This window comes from Taudactylus pleione, unplaced genomic scaffold, assembly GCF_031769625.1.
Source record: "Taudactylus pleione unplaced genomic scaffold, aTauple2 ptg000178l, whole genome shotgun sequence".
Classification (NCBI taxonomy): Eukaryota; Metazoa; Chordata; class Amphibia; order Anura; family Myobatrachidae; genus Taudactylus; species Taudactylus pleione.
The window spans coordinates 8,823,011-8,836,968 of NW_028284580.1; positions in this window are offsets into that span (position 1 = coordinate 8,823,011).

The following is a 13,958-nucleotide window of genomic DNA, read 5'->3' on the forward strand; positions in this document are numbered from 1 at the left end:
CCAATAAATTGTTTCACCCCTAGTAACACCCACACCTTTACCTTTAACAGATGTCACAATGGTAATTACAGCCCTCCAATAACAGACTTACAGCAATGTAACCAAGCATAGAAATTACCCAGTGCCCACCAACCTACAGCAGCCTCCATTACCCACTGCTGACCTCTTAACACAGGATTATCACCCCCTTTCTGACACCCCTGAGCTCCCCTATTGTCTAGCACTCCTGAGCCCAGTCCCCATGACCCCTCAGGCTAGTCATCTGCTCCCATCTGGGTGTGGGGGCCATCCTGTGGGAGCTGCTTTGGGTTTGTTTGGGGTAGAAAGTCATCCTTTGCCAGGAGCTGCTGCCCAATGGAGTGTTGGGATTGGTAATAGTAAAGTTTTAATATGCTTGGGTACCACTGTCAGTTTGTCTGCTTACCAACAGGACCAGTGTCAGTGTGTGGCCCAGTTCTTCTCAATCTGGGTGGGAACAGTAGAGGAGCTCTGTCTCATGATATAAGGACTAAAGTTCCAACCTAACTATTCAAACTATGAACAGCCCAGTTACTTAACCAGTGGTTGTTGGTCTATTGAAATATAGGTGCAGTCATACTCACTGTTAAATGCACACTGGTAATGGAACAAAGCTTCAGGGGAAGGAGGTCCTATAAAGCTCACCAGGTGGTAAATGTGTATGGTTCTTATCAGTAGTGGTGCGATGCTGGAAAAACTTTTATGCAGGTATTAATCAGGTCTCTCACATGGAGCTAAGTGGAAGATATCTGTCTTCAACTGTGACACTCTCACACAGAACTAAGAAAGCTGTAATCACATGTGCATAGCACATCAGTTTGGAGGATGGACCTCCCTGCAGACTCTGTGTCCTAATGTCCAGCATGTATGCACAATGAGGAGACAGTGCAAGAGCATACTTCATTCTAATATTCTCATGATGTTAATAGCTCCTCTATGGGCTGCAGTGCTTGCTTTGACAGGATTTAGCAGGCTGCTGGTCATGCTTAAGGGCAACACTACTAGTTGCGGGGCCACACATAAAAAAAAAGTGACCCATTTTACAGGCAGCCACATAGGCTAGTTGGCCAACTGGGATCTTCCCTGTGAGCTCAATTGCAAATCCTTTCCTAACAGCATGGCAGTGTAAAATCCCAAACTCTAAACTTGGGAAGTGTTTAGAGGAACCCAGGAATAGGACTCCCAACACTAGACTCAACCATACTGTGGGCCTGACTCAAACCCGCTCGCGAGCGCTGAGCAGTCACAAGCGGGTCGATGTTGGCCCAGCACGCATGCGCACAATGGAGGCGGCTCCGTCGTGCGCATGCATGAGACCCGGATAGCAACGGGCAAACCATCGCTCCGGGTCTCGTAACAAAGGGAGCATGCTGTCGATGTTGAGTGACAGCACGCCCCCTTTGGTGGGCAGGCCGAGGGCGTGGCTGCCCAGACTGAGGCATTCCCATGGGAACGCCTACCATCTGGGGCCGGCCCCACTGACATCACAAGTGATGTCAGTGGGTGGACTTCTTGCTCTGTAAGAGCAAGAAGTCCACTGGGACTTGCGGCAACAAGACCCTACCACAAGGGTCTCGTCGCAAGTCCGATGGTTGTGATGGTCTTGACCATTGCGACCATCATCCTGGCCGCTCGCACTAGCTGTGGGTGGTTACCCACAGCTATGCGAGTGGCCAGGAGGCCGCTCTAAAAATACAATAGGCGGGCACTGATTCAGAGCGAGCGCTCTGAAAGAGCGTCCGGCTCTGAATCAGACCCTGTATTCTGTATTTCTTTCATTATTCTTGATAAGCTTTATAATTTTGGCAGCATATACACACTGGAAGCTAGTAAGAAGTTGTCCATTGCTAAACACTGCAGGAGTAAATTTTCTTCACACCATACCTCTCGCTACAAGAGATGAGATGAGCAGTAAAATACCATTACGTGGTAAACTGCAGCTTAGTAAGAAATGTTGTATTATGAGACAGTTATTTAAATTCTGTTATGGACATTTGTCCAACTACTTTCTGTTTTAGTTACATTTTGTATTACAAAAGTATGTCAATAAAGTTTGGTTTATTAAAATTAGAAATGTGCTGGCTCGGATCGTTTCGGATTTTCCCACCAAGTTCTGATTTTTCCCGCCATATTATGGGTCTCAAAAAAAGGCAAAACTTAATTTTTCATGGACAAACATCATCTTTCGTGGACTTTTGTCCATGGAATTATGAAATTGGAATTATGTATTTGTGCTTTTGCTTTTGGTGCTCATCCTCACATGACTGATGCTAAATGACTCACAGGAGCCCCTTGAGTGGGTATCAGAATCTGACTGCAGTCAGCTCCCCACCAGTACAGGACCAAAAAATATTATTGTGTGTGAGTAGAGATAATGGTACGTACACACGGTATGATCAATCAGTGATAACGATATCGCTGACTGATCATCCTGCACCTTCCCCGTGTGCTGGATGATTGTTATTGTTCATCCAGCACACCACCAACCTACCAAAGACGGGCCATTGACCCGCGATCATGCTCGCGGGTCCCTATGTATACACGGGCGATGGTTGATATTGTTATTGTCCATACATGCCCACACACGCCTGGTCATTTGAGGGTTGGTAGGCACCAAAAAATTAATGATCTGAATGATAATGATATGGTCGATATCATTATCGTTCATATCGTGCATTTTTATAATACCGAGTGTATGCACCATAAGTTTGAAATAACCCTTGGTGATGGAGCAATTTAGTGTGATCAGATTAAGCAGCTCAGTGTTATTCAGCCTTTTGTTCTCCAGTTGTGGAAATAAAAGACATAGCATCCTTGATCTGCTGGTGCTTGTAGCTCTAGAACTGCTGGGGCATGCATTTACTGTGAGGAGGAGTTCTCTTTGTGTATGTGATGTTTGACCAGTGGCGTATCTAGGGTTTTCACAGCCCAGGGCAAGTTTAATATTGGTGCCCCCCCCCCCCACCATACAGTAAAGCATATTTTGTGAGCCAAAGTCGGGCGCCCAAAAAAATGGGCATGGTCACATGCAGAAAGGGTCATGGCTCCTGAAAATGGGGCATGTCAACATGACACGCCACCCATTTCTTGTCACATTCATTTCTATTCCATATGCACCTTACCTATATGGTGTTTTCTAACAATGTGGAACCGCTAAAGAAATGTATCCTCCATGGGACGACAGCATCTTCAGTTGGTACTCAATATTCATGTACTGTAGGTCACATCATCCAGAAGATGCCTTTTTGTGTAAGAATATTAACAAGGTCATCATCATACAACAGCAATTCAACTAGACTCGTGCCCCCTGTGTAACTTCCTTCCCCCTTCATCTCTCAGCCACATCATCATCTTACTGCATTGTCTCTTAACCACACCATCATCTCCCTCCCTGCATCTTCTCTCAGCCACACCATCACCTCCCCCATATCATCTCCCTCCCTGCATCTTCTCTCAGCCACACCATCACCTCCCCCATATCATCTCCCTCCCTGCATCTTCTCTCAGCACACCATCACCATCCCATCAACTCTCAGCACACCATCATCTCCCCCCTGCGTCATCTCTCAGCACACCATCATCTCCCCCCTGCGTTGTCTCTCAGCACACCATCAACCTCCCTCCATGTCAACTCTCTGTTCACCATCATCTCCCCACTGCATCATCTCTCAGCACACCATCACCTCCCCCTACATCAACTCTCAGCACACTATCATCTCCCTTCTGTGTCATCTCTCAGCACACCATCACATCACCCCTACATTGTCTCTCAGCCAAACCATCACCCCCCCATGTCATCTCTCAACACACCATCACCTGCCCCCACATAATCTCTCAGCACACCGTCACCTCTACCCTGCATCATCTCTCGGCACACCATCACCATCTCTCAGCCATGCAATCAGCTCCCCATGCTTCATCTCTCAGTCACACGATCAGCTCCCCCCTGAGTCGTCTCTCAGTCACTCGATCAGCTCCTCCCCTGTGTCATCTCTCAGTCACACCATCATCTTCCCCCCAGGTTGTCTCTCAGCACACAGCCACACACTGACACAGGTACACACACACACTGACATATACACACACACACTGACACATATACACATACACACACACTGACAAATATACACCTACACACTGACATACACACACACACACTGACACATATACACATACACACTGACACATACACACACACTGATACATATACACACATACTGACATATATACATACACACACTGACAATATATATATATATATATATATATATATATATACACACTGACATATACACACTGACACATATACACACACTGACACATATACACACACTGACACATACACACACACACTGAAAGCCTACATAGACACACACAGCTCTTTCACACAAATGCAGCCAGCAGCCCACCCCATCCCCCCTCCCCACACAAAAAATGAACACACCAACCATGAGGCCCCCCATCCCCCCCACGGCAGCTTAGCAAAACCCACCCATCACCCCCTGGCGTCTCTCCCCCAGCCCTATAACCCAACTGCGGAGAGCGGAGACAGAGAGCACTGGGTAAGGAAAAATCATTCCTCACCCGCTGCAGACAGCAGCTATAGTCTCTGTCAGGATAGAGCTTGGTAAGGAGACTGGGAGGGCTGTACACTTCAGCTGCAGCTCCCCCTACAGGCAGCACAGCCAACAGTAGGCTAGCAGGCACAGCACATTTGCCTGCTGGCTAAAGAAATCAGGACACAATGGTGGCGCGGGGAGGGTGGGTGTGTGGGTATGATGCCCTGGCAGTGACGCCCCCCTCTGCTGGGCTTACCACAGTGCCCAGGGCACGAGCCTCACTCGACACCCCCTAGTTACACCGCTGTTTCTAACTGACTGGGACTTTGAGCCCATGGAACAGCAGATTAATTTCAGTGAATTAACTACCGTATGCAATAATGTTACAACATCTAACAAATGTAGTGGTATGAAGAAATATCATTATCCTTCTTTTCTTCCTTTTTGTTTGCTGTGTTGTCTTACTATTTAGGGGTATGGAAGTGCAATGATTGTACAAAGGACTGTAATAAACAGAGAGGGGCAAATTAAATATATTTCTGTGTGTAGGATGGAAGGAGGGGCGTTTTCTGGGAATATGACAAGTCAGTGGAGGTAAGGTGACAACAGGAAATAATTTTTTGTTTTGTGACTGAAACAGTGTCTGTGATTTGGACGAGGACAGTAAGGTATATAGGGCCTGATTCAGAGCCGCTCGCAAAAAGCTCATGCTCGCTCTGAATCAGGGCGGCTGCTTTTTTTTAAAAAAAACAGCCTCCTGGCCGCTCGCTAAGCTGTGGGTGACCACCCACAGCTTTTGCGAGAGGCCAGGTGATGGTCGCAATGGTCGCGACCATCGTGACCATCAGGCTAGCGACGAGACCCTTGTGGTAGGGTCTCATTCCCGAAAGCCCCAGTGAGCTTCCTGCTCTAATAGAGCAGGAAGCTCACTACTGACATTACTAGTGATGTCACTAGGGCCGCCCTCAAACAGCAGGCGTTCCTTTGGGAACGCCTCCGTTTGGCCAGCCACTCCCCTCCTTGCCGCCTATAAAATGGGGCGAGCTGTCGATCAACATCAACAGCCTCCCCATTTGTAGCGAGCCACGGAGCGAGTGAATTTCTCAGTCGCTCCGGGGCTTGCGCGTGCGCAATGGCCATCCATTGACCTGCTTGCGAGCGGGTCTGAATCAGGTCCATAGTGTCTGAACCCCCCTGTTGCATTTGCATATTAGCAAGGACGGAATTGCAAAGCTGCTTGTGTGTGGCCTATGCTGAATCACACCCTCAGTGCAGAATCTAAGGATCTACTTTTTCCTGTCATCTTGTTGACTAGCAGGACAGTAACATTTTCAAATGGGGACCAGGGAGTTTAACAGACAACTGTATTTGGGGAAGTAACAAAGGAAAGTGGTGAAGAAAATTAGTGTGTTTCACCTATTTTTCCCTTTTTTTTACTATTAAATTAAATAATAAATATACTATGGATTTGATTTTTATCTACTTTTATTATATGAATTCACTATAAATATCAATATTTTCTGTATGATAATCGGGAATCTGCATTCAGCATTGCACTAGCTGGCTATGCTGAAACTGCCTGTGAGACTTAAGCCTTTTTAGTAAAGAATTTACTTAAATTATGTTTTGGAAAATTTACAATGCAACATATTATTATGGAAGTTCCTTTCTAAATGCCATCTCCATAGTAGCTTTCCCTAAACTTAACATTATTTCTAATTTATTGAAACCTGGTAATGTATGGGAGCAAATGACAGTCGATCATATGGTTTTAAACACTGAAAAAAGGACAAACAAAAAATTGTTCAAATTGGTTACATTTGTGTGTTTTAACCAATTTGTCTGAACAACCATTTTTGCCTATTTTTCAGTGTTTGTGAGCAAATAGACGATTGTCATTTGCTCCCATACATTACCAGGCTTTCATTCCAACTAACCAGATTGGACAGATATCTGACAGAAAATTGTATAGTTGATGACCAGCTTTAGGGCTGTAATCAAGTAAGGTGAACAATTATTGGGGAAAAATAGCATGAGCAATTACAACTGCTTAATTAGAAGCCTTAAAAATCTATCTGGGTGATTGATAACTCGGTACGGAATTCCACATTGCAGGGGCGAGATTTAAAAACTTTGTAAGCAATGGCCCATAACTCGCTGGAGTGAAAATAATAGTGCTGCAGAATAAATAAAACTCACGAGGAAAATGAATGCCCATGACCAGCAACTTGTACTTAATTGCCATGATTACTGTAAATATATAACCCATGCATATCTAACATACAGTATTTTGACATCCTATTAAACAGATATTACCATTTCTGTCAAGTATTTAAAATTAATAGATTTGATACCATGCATGGATACAGGTGTTATCGAGGATTTCAAGATACAGGATATCTTCACGACTTTCAGCATCGCACCTTAAATCTATTAAAACACATTTTAAAATTCTTGTTGACTATTACCTTGAATACATCTTGCTCAGTTGATTAAAAGAGCTATTCATATTTTTAGAAAAAAAATAACTTTGGAGCCTATTTATTACCAATAGGCCTCCGATAATTAAGTATCCAACTCGCTGCAAGTTGCGGTGATGGTTACTTAACTACCAGAGCAATTCAGTATTGCTCCTGTATGGTGACAGCTTCTTTGGAAAGCAGCTATCCCCGTGATTCCCTAACACCAGGGGTTAAAGTGCGACAACACAGGGAGGAACTGCGTTCCGTCACTTCTATTTGGAGATGGAACCGGTTCCGTCTGTTCTGGTCCACCTTAGTCCGGCGTTGCAGGGAGGCTCTATTTGCTGGGCACCCGCTGAGATTTTGTTACCAGCAGGTGACCGGCTCCTTCCCCGCAGTGCCAGCTGCAGCCGGAGGCTGGAGCTCACTTCTGAGCTCTGGCTTCCAGCTCCCACAGTGTGCACTATGGGAGAGACATCTTGATGTCTCTCCATTAGTCCCGAGGAGCAGCTAGGCAGACCAGATGGTAGCAGACACAGGAGCGGGGTTTAAGGTGAGTAATGTTGTTTCTTTTTCTTTTTTGTGTCTGCACACGGGACTACTACTGGGGGCACTGCCATAGGGGGCACTACTACAGGGGGCATTACTACAGTGGGCACTACTACAAGGGATACTACTACAGGGGGCATTACTACGGGGGGCACTACAACAGGGGGCACTACTGCAGGGGGCATTACTGCAGTTGACAATAATGCAGGGCGCATTACTATTGGGGGCATTACTGCAAGGGGCATTACTACAGGGGAATTACTACTGGGGGCATTGCATAGGGGGCACTGCATAAGGGTCACCACTTCTGGGTGCACTGCATAAGGGGCATAACCACTGTGGGCACTGCATAAAGGGACTTACCATTGTGGGTACTGCATAAGGGGCACCACCACTGTGGGCACTGCATAAGGGGCACTACCGCCGTGGGCACTGTATAAGGGACACCATTACTGGGGACACTGCATAAGGGGCACCACTACTGGAGGCACTGCAAAAGGGGCACCACTACAATGGGCATTGCATAAGGGGCACTACTGCTGTGGGCATTATGTGTAAGGGGCAATACTGCTGTGGGCATTGTATAAGGGGCACTACTACTGTTGGCAGTATGTGTTTTAGGGGAACTACTACTGTGGGCATTGTGTATAAGGGTCACTGCTGTGTGTCATAACATGAATAAGGAACACTATGTGGTGTAATGTGAATTAGGGGCACTATGTGTGGTGTAATGTGAATAAGATTGTGCTACTGTGTGGCATAATTTGAATTGAAAATACTATTGTGTGACCACTCCCCTTTCTTTTGAGACCAAAGTAACAGTATCTGATCCAGAACACTGCACATGTGTGACCTTAATTCACGCATGAGCAGAGCCATAGGGCACGCAGTGAGGAGATGGCTGAAGGATCGGATACCTCATCATAATCCAGCACTCTTTCGCATAGGAAGGAGCGGGGCTCCGGGAACCAACGCCATCTAAATTTCATTTATCAGAGATTTCTGAATGTCAGGCAAACAAAATACAATTGCTGCTTGTGTAACGGCTCATAATGGATCATGAGCCCCATTTATCAGGGACATACTAGCTCCTGCTTTACACTTTTTTGTAGCAGAGCAGGAGGTTATAATATCAGTATGTACTAATGTCAGTCGCTGGAGTGGGAGAGAAAACCTGCCCCTCTGGTGATCACAGTACACCATGCATCACATCAGCATAATCCAAAATGTCATGGCTCCTGAGTGGCCTTGTTGCAGGGGCATTTCTAGAGAGGAGGGGGCCCGTGTGCAGTCTCCGGCTCAGGCCACCTCCTCTCTGCCCGGCAGCCGGCAGCGCACTGAGCTGTGCACGGCCAGCGCCAGAGTTATAGACTCTGGGCACTAGAGTGCGCCCAGAGTCTATAGACTATGCGCAGGTCACGGGGCACGGTGGCCATTTTCCCTGTACTGCACATGAGCAAATGGCCGCCGCGATAATTTTCCTGTCGTTTTTTCAGCACCAGACTCCCGCCCCAACGTGGGACTCTGGAGAGGTACGTAACCTTATGGGTGCAGGGTGTGCGGTGCATGGCCCCCCTGGACCCAGAGGCCCGTGTGCCCCGCACACCTTGCACCCATTATAGATACGCCCCTGCTTGTTGCACATATGTGAGATTATGGAAAACAAGTTAAATGTCATTTAGTAGAGATAACACATATGCAAGGATATCCAGAGGCAACGCCAGGACATGTAAGAAACCATAGAGTATTCTCAGTATAATATGTATATACAAATAAGGAAAGGGAAGGATGGGAATAACGACTCACAGGCAAAAAAGTTCCTGTTAAGTATAATGTGTATCAAGTATCAACAAACCACTATTCCTGTAGCAAATTTGCATAATATGGGGAAAATAACCAAGGTTATGACGGCAGTGGCGGTGCTTGCTAGAGTTAAATATAATAATTGGAAAAGACAGACAAAAGAAACTCTGTTGTGTGAGCACTCCTAAATAGAATATTCTAAAATATTACTTTTAATGTAGTATATTCTAAAAATAGTTGGATTTCACATATCATCCAACTAACACCTATACATATAAGACATACTCAACAATGATTTATTCCAATATGATTGTCAATATCAATGTTTGCACATACATAACATGAAAAAAACTAAGAAAACAAAAAAACATATACAAATCAATTTCACACAGGATTGCTGTCTCCCTATGTAAGGAGAAATTTTCAACAGGATATATACACACACATGAAATCTGCAGATAGCAATATCCTAAAGTCACAGCACATGGAATCTGCAAATAGCTTGAAACATCTAGTTGTACCCTTCACATCATCAAATCCTATTCAATATAAGGAAATATCAGTAATAAGGAAGGTCAGGGTATAGATCTACTACTCCTCATTCTGCTGCTCCTCACCTCTGCAAATTGCTATCTGTGAGGAGTGAGAGATTACCAGAGAATAGTTTACCTTTGGAAACAACAGTGTAACAGGGGCTTTACTCAATTTTCATTTCTACTGTTGAGTGTCATACTGAAAGCATAGGACACTCAATGAGAGAAATACTCAAATGAGATTGTCTGCAGGTAATAGATGTAAAGAAAAACAGAGGGTCTGATTCAGAGCCGGACGCTATTTGCGCTCGCTCGTTCAGAAAAAGGGGGTGGCTATTTAAATTAACCGTTCACTCTTTGCGGTCTGTTCTCGCCTCTATGTCTGAACGAGCGAACAAAACATGCGGTCGTTATTTTGAAAAAAACACCCCCTGGCCACTCGCATCATACGTCATGTCCGCTATTTATTAGATTAATCGAGTACATCGAACGGCGTATGAACTGCTCGCTATTCTTGTGGTTGGTTTTTCCTACCGCAATCATGCGAGCAGTTCTGACTATAAAACAACCAAGTGACGTGGTCGATGACGCTGCTTTATTAATTATGCACACCCTTAAAACGCCCGTTTTGACCTTTAGGCACGCCTGCGTTCTGATCTCCACTCCCCGTTTTCAAGCACCTTCCCCTGTTACCACCCACATACGCCTCCTCCTGTCACTCAAAATAGCAGGCATTCGCTATTTAGCGAGCACACGATTTTCAGCCGCACTGACTGGTTCGCGCATGCGTATTACAATCCGTACGCATGCGCAGATGTGCGAACATTGCTCGGAACGAACGAGCGGCCGCTTACGAGCGTCTCTGAATGAAGCCCAGAGTTATAACAAATATTGAAATATATTGGGACACAGACCTATGTGCCACTCATAGATGCCCTAGTTCAATTCAAAGTTGTATTTAAATCAGTAGACCATTGTTGCAATATTTGCAATATACAGTATCCATTAGTGCAAATACATGTGCAATGTATCAAATATGTTTCTGTAGGATTGCAATCAAAACAAACAGATATACTCTGCGCTCAGCTTAAAAGATCTATGTCCAGAGTGGGATATCAATAATCTTTACTTGTGTATAAAAAGACCTCTGAATATTTGCATAAATATACACTTGACACATAAAAATGCAAAATAGAAATAGAAACCGATGTATACAGTTAATGATCTACATCCACATTGCGTTATGTAATATATGTAATACAGGATCTAGTCCTGATTACTAAGTATAGAACAGGATGATGCTAATTGAAATGTGCTGATTATGGGGGTAGGGAATTTAAATAGAATAGGTGGATTCTCACGGACTGAGTGTCTAACACCGATGGCAGGCAGCAGCCGTACGTCTGAATGACCAGACGATCACCCGCTACTGCACCACGGTGGAGACCTGCTGCCTACGGTGGGGGTGTGCGGTTGTGGCTAGCTAAACCAGACGTCGCACGCCCCCTCCGATATGAGATAAACTTACCTCCTTGGATCCATCAGCTCACCGTTCCTTCCCCTCGCCGGCTCGCGTCCTTCTGGAGTCTGCTTCTGGCCGCGACTTCCGGGTGCAGTCACGTGGTCGCGGCTGTGATGTAACTGTCCGGTAAATGATTTAAAGTAGTGGGTCTCCTGGAGCCAATGTACCAAATGTTATAGATGTCCTCCAATGCGTTTCAGCTTTTGAAAAGCCTTCTTCTGGGAGTGGTGTATAATTCTGCATAGTCCTTTGCAGGTAGATAAAGGGAAGCTCTCTTTGCTGATAGGTGCATAATTAATTGATTCAATGCGATTGGTTGTTCTGTTCCCATGTTGTTATAGAGAGCAAAAACTGTCAGTCAATTTGTGTGCAAAAGTCTCCTTCAGACTCACAGTAACTTTAGTTTTTATCAGAGAAATAGATATATAATAACACATATGATACATGTGACCTGAATTAAAGGTAGTAGAAATAGATTTACAGTCGAATAAGCTAAAGTATGCTTAGATAAAAGTCTTGATGTTAAATTGAAATCAGCAATCAGTAATGGTAATTTAATTGTTGAGTCAGATGCACAGTATGTTAGTAAAACCACAGTGCTGTAATCAAGGAGGGCATTTTTATTGGACAGATGTATTGGATGTGTATGTTATCAAACACATGTGTTTATTTCTTGCAGATAATAGCCTTTATTTCATTATCCAAATTATGTCCTCGCGGAGCAAAGGTTTTCAATTCTTACATCCATTTGAGTTCTGCTGTGTTTATTTTATAATTAAAATCTCCCCCCTCAAATTCAGTGCGACTTCCTCTATACCTAAAAATCTCAGTGATCTCGGGTCACTGTTGTGATGTATCTTGAAATGTTGGGAGAGGTTGTGCTCTTCTACTCCTCTTTTAATATGTCTAATGTGTTCACTCACATGTGTTTTTTAACTATCTGTTAGATTTGCCTATTTATTGTTTATGGCAATCACACTCTAGCATGTAGATCACCCCTTTGCTGTTAAAGGTCATCCTATTTTTTACTTTGTATGTTTTCCCAGTGGTGCTGGATTTAAACACAGTGGTAGGTTTAGTACTTCTCATGTTTGCATTGGTGCAACCTAGACAGGTGCCACAATAGAAAATACCTTTACTTGGTGCGTTATCAATAGTGGTTTGTTTCAGTGGACTGGGGGGTTATGGTTGTGAACTATCTTCTGCCTCAAATCTGGTGCTTTTCTATAAACTATTGCAGGTCTAGGTGGTATACATCCTGCTAGTGATTCATCTTCCAGTAGGATAGGCCATCTTTTCTTCAAAATGTGTTGTCATTCTTTTGCTTGTTTGGAGTACTGTGTTATAAATAAAAGTTCTTGTCTATCTCTACCTTTCTCTTTTTCTTTGTACCTCAAAAGGTCATCTGTAGCTCTACACTCTACGTCTTTGAGTGCTTGTTCCACTTCTATCCTCTCATATTTTTTCTCTGTAAATTGTGTACTTAGATCTTGTCCTTGTATTCTAAAGTCTTCTATTTTTGAACAGTTCCTCCTCAATCTTAGGAACTATCCTTTGGGAATCATTTTAAGCCAGCTTGGGTGGTGCCAGCTGGTAGACAGGATATAGCTGTTAACATCTACTATATTCTTAAATGTATTTGTGTGTATTGTATTGCCCTCTATGAATATGTTAAGATCTAAAAATTCAACCTGCTTTTTACTGAAATTGGCGGTGAACTTTAAGTGATTTGTATTATTATTTATGGTTGAAATGAAATCTCTCAGGGTGCTTTCATCTCCTCACCAAATGAAAAATACATAGTCAATATACCATTTCTAGAGTACTAGATTTGCCCCAAGCTCATGATTGCACCAAATGTTGTGGTCCTCCCACCAACTCATAAATAGGTTGGCATAGCTTGGGGCAAATCTCGTACCCATTGCAGTGCCTGTGGTTTGGATGTAGAATTGGTTATTAAACCACACATAGTTGTGTTTGAGAATAAAATGAATGCTGTCAAGGATGTATTGGCGCTGTGTTTCTGTGATTGAATTATCTTTAGCCAAGTGGTATTTGATACTGTTAATCCCTTGTTCATGATCTATAACTGAATATAGGGATGTAATATCTGTGGCTACTAACCATAGTTGGTCATCCCACTTAACATCTTGTAGAATGTTGAGAATGTGTGTTGTATCTCTTAAATATGCAGTCTGCTTAGTGACATAAGGTTAAAGTAAGGTGTCTAGAAATTCTCACAGGTTCGAAGTAAGGGATCCTATGCCCGATATTATGGGTCCTCCTGGGGGTTTAAGTGGATTCTTGTGCACTTTAGGCAAGTAATAAAATACTGGAATGATTGGATGTTGATTCTCTATAAATTTTTGTTCCTGATTGGTTAGTACACCTTCACGGATTCCTTTTTGCAAGTGAATGGCAAGTTATTTTGTGAATTGTGTTGTTGGATCATGTTTTAATTTATTGTATGTTGTTTGATCTTCTAGTAATCTGTGAGCCTCTTCTATGTAGT